Source organism: Pan paniscus, chromosome 16 (genome assembly GCF_029289425.2).
Source record: "Pan paniscus chromosome 16, NHGRI_mPanPan1-v2.0_pri, whole genome shotgun sequence".
NCBI classification, from domain to species: Eukaryota; Metazoa; Chordata; class Mammalia; order Primates; family Hominidae; genus Pan; species Pan paniscus.
The window spans coordinates 11318006-11324362 of record NC_073265.2 but is presented as its reverse complement, the minus strand read 5'-3'; the positions used below and the strand labels follow the sequence as shown (position 1 = coordinate 11324362).

At 35.9% G+C, this 6357-nt stretch overlaps 1 non-coding gene across 1 annotated transcript; it reads right to left on the bottom strand.

Moving 5' to 3' along the window:
• Positions 1-5417: 5417 nt before the first annotated feature.
• On the bottom strand, positions 5418-5524 carry LOC112437218 (U6 spliceosomal RNA). Its single transcript, XR_003025859.1, has one exon. It is a non-coding gene; the product is annotated as a U6 spliceosomal RNA (small nuclear RNA).
• Between the last annotated feature and the right edge of the window lie 833 nt (positions 5525-6357).

Sequence of the window (6357 nt, the reverse complement as noted above, 5' to 3'; positions counted from 1 at the left end):
AAGACAATTTTTAATACATGTGGGGCTACTCAGGTTAATATATTTTTCTGTGTGTGAGTTTTCATACTTGTGATTTTTAAGTAATTTATTTTATCAAAGTTACCATATTTGTGGACATAGAATTTTTCACAGTATGCTCTTATTATCCTGTTAATACTCATAAGATCAATAGTGACTCCTCTTTTATTTTCTGATATTTGTTTATTCTGTTTTATTGGCTCTCCTAGCTAGATACTTTCCAATAACCATATTTTGGGTTGTTTTTCACTGTAATTCTTATCCTTGTTTTTTTATAGGTAAGATTTTTCTCCTCTGGCTTTTTAAAAAAGAGATTCTCTATTTTCCTTTGATTTTCTGATGTTTCAATGGGGTGTGTGTGTGTGTGTGTGCACGCTTGTGTGTATGTGTGTGTATATGTGTGTTTTAAGTGTTTATCTTATTTGGTACTTTTGAGCTCCTTGAATCTGCGGGTTTTAGGGAGGAATCTTTTATTAATTTTGGAAGTTATTGGCCATTATTATTTCAAGTATTTATTGTGCTCCATCCTTTTTTTCTTATCTTTCCAGTATTCCAATTATTAGTACTTATACCTTTTAAGACTATCACACAGTTCTTGTATGTCATTTCTATTTTTGGATTTTGTTTTCATTCCTTTTTTCCTCTTTGCATTTCACTTGTAAGGTTTCCTTTTTGTTTCAACTTTTTTTTTTTAGGTTCAGGGGGTACCTGTGCAGGTTTTTACATGGGTAAATTGCATATCACTGAGGTTTGGTGTATGAATGATCCTGTCACCCAGGTAGTGAGCATAGTAACCTGATAATGTATTTTTTCAGCCTTTGCCTCCTTCTCACCCTTTCCCTCTTAATAGTCTCCAGTATCTACTGTTCCTATTTTTATGTCCATGTGTACTCAGTGTTTAACCGCTACTTATAAGTGAGAACACAGGGTATTTGGTTTTCTCTTCTTGTGCTAATTTGCTTAGGATAATGGCCTCCAGCTCTACCCATGTGGTTGCAAAGGACGTGAGTTAATTCTTTTTTATGGCTGCATATGTACCATGATGTATAGGTACTACATTTTCTTTATCCAGTCCACCTAGATGGGCATCTAGGTTAATTCTATGTCTTTGGTATTGTGAATAGTGCTGTGATGAACATACAAGTACATGTGTCTTGTTGGTGAAATGATTTATTTTCTTTCGGGTATATACCAAGTAATGGAATTACTGAGTCATCCTGTTTTCAGTTCTTTGAGAAATTGCCACATTGCTTTCCACAGTGGCTGACCTAATATGTATTCCCACCAACAGTGTATGAGTGTACCCTTTTCTCTGCAACCTCACAAAGCATGTGGTGTTTTTTTTTACTTTTTAGTAATAGCCATTCTAACCAATGTGAGATGATATCTCATTGTGATATGATTTCATTTCTCTAATGATTAGTCATGTTGAGCATTTTTCATATGTTTGTTGGCCATTTGTATGTTTTCTTTTAAGAAGTGTCTGTTCATGTTCTTTGCCTACATTTTAATGGGTTTGTTTGTTTTTTGCTTGTTGATTTAAGTTCCTTATAAATTCTGGATATCAGACCTTTGTTGGATTCATAGTTTGTGAATATTTTCTCTCATTCTCGAAGGTTGTCTGTTTACTCCGTTGATAGTTTCTTTCACTTAGCAGAAGCTCTTTAGTTTAATTAGGTGCCACTTGTCAACTTTTATTTTTGTTGCAATTCCTTTTGGGGATTCAGACATAAATTATTTGCCAAGGACAATGTCCAGAATGGTATTTGTAGGTTTTCTTCTAGGGTTTTCATGTTGTAGGGCTTGTATTTAACTATTTAATCCATCTTGAGTTGATTTTTGTATATAGTGAAAGGAAGGTGTTCAGTTTTGATCTTGTGCATACAGCTAGCCAGTGAGCCCAGCACTATGTAATAAGTCGGGAATCCTTTCCTTATTGCTTGTTATTGTTGAAGATCAGATGATTATGATTACAGATGATTAGGTGTGTAGCTTTATTCCTGGGTTCTTTATCCAGTTCCATTGGTCTGCGTATCACTTTGTGTACCTGTACTATGTTGTTTTGGTTACAGTAGCCTTGTAATATAGCTTGAAGTATGACCATGTGATGCCTCAAGCTTTGTTCTTATTGTTAAGGATTACTTTGGTTATTTGGGCTCTTTTCTGGTTCCATGTAAATTTTAGAATACTTTTTGATATAGTTTGGCTCTGTGTCCCCACCCAAATATCATCTTGTAGCTCCCATAATTCCCATGTGTTGTGGGAGGGGACCTGGTGGGACATGACTGAATTATGGGGGTGGGTCTTTCCTTCCCTGTTGTCATGATAGTGAATGGGTCTCGGGAGATCTGTTGGTTTTTAAAACAGAAGTTGCCCTGTACAAGCTCTCTTTTTGCTTGCTGCCATCCACATAAGATGTGACTTGCTTCTCCTTGCCTTCTGCTGTAATTGTGAGGTTTCCCCAACCATGTGGAACTGTAAGTCCAATAAAACTTTCTTTTGTAAGTTGCCCAGTTGGGTGTTTCTTTATCAGCAACGGGAAAATGGACTAATACCCTTTTTTTTTCTATTTCTGTAAAAATGATGTTGATAGTTTGATAGGAATGGTGTTGAATCTGTAGAGTGCTTTGAGACATATGGCCATGTTAAAGATACTAACTCATCTGAACTGTGAGCATCGAATGTTTTCCATTTGTTTGTGTCATCTGTGATTTCTTTCAGCAGTGTTTTGTAGTTATCCTTGTAGATATTTTTTACCTCCTTGGTTAGATGTATTCCAAGGTATTTTGTTTGTGTGTGGCTATTGTAAATAGGATTGAATTCTATTTTTTTTTTGAGACGGAGTCTTGCTCTGTTGCCCAGGCTGGAGTGCAGTGGCACGATCTCGGCTCACTGCAAGCTCCGCCTCCCAGGTTCACGCCATTCTCCTGCCTCAGCCTCCTGAGTAGCTGGGACTACAGGTGCCCACCACCACTCCCAGCTAATTTTTTGTATTTTTAGTGGAGACGGGGTTTCACCGTGTTAGCCAGGATGGTCTGGCTCTCCTGACCTCGTGATTCGCCCGCCTCAGCCTCCCAAAGTGCTGGTGTTACAGGCGTGAGCCACTGCGCCCAGCCAGGATTGAATTGTTGAATTGGCTTTCAATTTGAATGTAGTTGGTATACAGAAATGCTACCGGTTTTTGTATATTTATTTTGTATCCTTAAACTTTACTGAAGTTGCTTATCAGCTCTGGGAGCCTTTTGGGGGACTCTTTAGGGCTTTCTAGGTATAGAATCATGTTGCCAACAAAGAGAGATAGTTTGGCTTCCTCTTTTCCTATTTGGATGCCTTTTATTTACTTCTCTTGCCTGCTTGCTCTGGCCAGGACTTCCAGTACTATGTTGAATAGGAGTGGTGAGAATGGGCATTCTTATCTTGTTCCGGTTCTCAAGGGTAATGCTTCCAGCTTTTGCCCATTCAATATGATGTTGGTTGTGGGTTTGCCACAGATGGCAGTTATTATTTTGAGGTATGTCCCCTCTGATGTCTAGTTTATTGAGGGTTTTTATCATGGAAGGATACTAGTTTTATAGAAAACTTTTTCTGTGTCTGCTGAGATGATCACATTGTTTTATTTTTAATTCTGTTTATGTAGTGATTCACATTTATTGATTTGCACATGTTGAACAAGCCCTGTATCCTGCAAATAAAGTCAATTTGATCTTGGTCAATTAATTTTTGATGTGCTGTTGGATTGATTTTGCTACTATTTTGTTGAGGATTTTTGAATCTATCTCCATCAAGGATATTGGGCTGTAGTTTTCTTTTGTTGTTTTTGTTGTGTCTTTGCCAGATTTTGGTATCAGAGTGATGCTGGCTTCATAGAATGATTTAGGGAGGAGTCCCTCCTCCTCAAATTTTTGGAATAGTTTCAGTAGGAATGGTATTAACTCTTCATTCTATGTCTAGTAAAATTGAGCTGTGAATCCATCTGGTCCAGGGCTTTTCTTTGTTGGTGTGTTTTGAATTACTAATTCAATTTCAGAACTCATTATTGATATGTCCAAGGTTTCAGTTTCTTTGTGATTCACTCTTAGGAAGTTGTGTATTTCCAGGAATTTATCCATTTTCCATAGGTTTTCTAGTTTGTGTACACAGAAGTGTTTATAATAGTTGCAGATGATTTTTTGTATTTCTGTGGAATCTGGTGTAATGTTACCTTTGTTGTTTCTGATTGTGCTTATTTGGATCTTCTGTATTTTTTTTTCTTTGTTAATCTTGCTGCTGGTCTATTGATCTTGTTTATCCTTTCAAAGAATAAGCTTTTGGTTTTGTTGATCCTTTGTATGGATTTTTGGGTCTTGATTTCATTCAGTTCTGCTCTGATTAGTTATTTCTTTTTTTATACTAACTTTGGGGTTAGTTTGTTCCTTTTTTTAGTTCCTCTAGGTGTGATGTTAAGATTATTAATTTTAGATCTTTCTAACTTTTTGATTTAGGCATTTAGCACTATAAACTTTTCTTCTTAACACTGCTTTGGCTGCATCTCAGAGATTTTGCTATGTTGTGTTTTGTTTTCATTTATGTCAAAGAATTTTTAAATTTTGGCCTTAATTTCCCTGTTTACTCAAAAGTCATTCAGGAACAAGTTATTTAATTTCCATGTAATTGTGTAGTTTGGAGAGATATTTTTATTTCACTATGACATGAAAGTATCATTGGTATGATTTCAATTTTTAAAAAAGTTATTCAGACTTGCTGTATGGCTGAGCATATGGTCAATATTAGAATCTGTTCCAAGTGCAGATGAGAATAATGTATATTCTGTGCTTGATGGGTGGAGTGTTCTACAGATGTTTATTAGGTCCAATTGGTTGTGTCAAATTTAAGTCCAGAATTTCTTTATTAGTTTCTGCCTCAATAATCTGTCTAATGCTGGCAGTGGGGTGTTGAAGTCTCCCACTATTATTGTATGGCGACCTAGGCCTTTTTTTTTTTTTAGGCCTAGAAGTACTTGTTTTATGAACAAGTACTCAAGACTTTTTTGATTTGCCTGCATTTAAGGCTGTGGCCTTCATAAAATGTTTCTTACTCTTTTCTGGTAAAATAGGCTTCTCCTCTATGACTGATTCTGATTCCCCTCACTGGCTGCAACACTGAATTTCTTCGATGTTGGGTGCATATATATTTATGATAGTTAAATCATCTTGTTGAATTGAACGTTTTATTATATAGTGCCTTTCTTTGTCCTTTTTTACTGTTGTTAGTTTAAAAAAATTATCTGACATAATAATACTGACTCCTGCTCCTTTTTGCTGTTTGTGTGATTGATCCTTACTTTGATTCTATGAATGTTGTTACATTTAAAATGGATCTCTGGAAAACAGAAGATGTCTTTTTTTTTTTTATCCAACTTGAAAAATATGGAATGCTTCACACATTTGCTTGACATCCTTGTGCAGGCGCCATGCTACCCTTTGGTGTATCCTTCCAATTTTAGTATATATCCTGCTGAAGCCAGCACCAATTGTAAAGTTTCTATTTAATTATCTTCCAGTTCACTGATCCTTTCTTCAGCTATGTCAAAAGTCTATCAAAGAGATTTTTTAAAAATTTCCATTAAGGTGTTTGGTATTTCTAGCATTTCCTTTTTTTTTTTAAGTTTTTAATCCCTGTTTACATCTGTTCTTGAATGTTGTCTATCTACTTTTTTCATTAGGGACATTAACATATTAACCATAGCTGTCTTACATTCTTTGTCTGATAATTCCAACATCTTTGTCATATCACAGTCTGGGTCTGATTATTGAATTGTTTCTGTAGTCTGTGTTTTTCATTGTGTTTGGGCATGGACTTTTTGCAGTTAAAGCTGAACAGACTGTATCAGCCAGTAGGAACTGAGGTAACTAGGATTTTAAATGTGAGGATTTGTGTTAATCTGGCCAGGAGTTGTGATTTGTTTAATATTTGTTGAAGTTGTAAGTACCAAAGGCTTCAAAAAAATGTAGTGGCCTTGTTTTTGTCTCCTCTTTTATTTTAAGGGATTTCCTGTGTTCTACCACTTACAACTAGTTTGTATCTTGCAGCTGTTTCAGCTGTAATTTATTATTTTGGGGCTGCCTTGATGTGATCATAAGATATGAAGAAGAGGGTAACATTCTAAAATATTCTGAGTAAATCTCAGGCTTTTTTTGATTTGCCTGCAGTTAAGGCTGTGGCCTTCATAAAATGTTTCTTACTCTCTTCTGGTAAAATAGGTTTCTTCTCTATGCCTGATTTCGATTCCTCTCGCTGGCTGCAACACTCTGATTTTCTTTCCTTGAATCCCACATTGACTATGGTTTTTGTTTTCTTTTG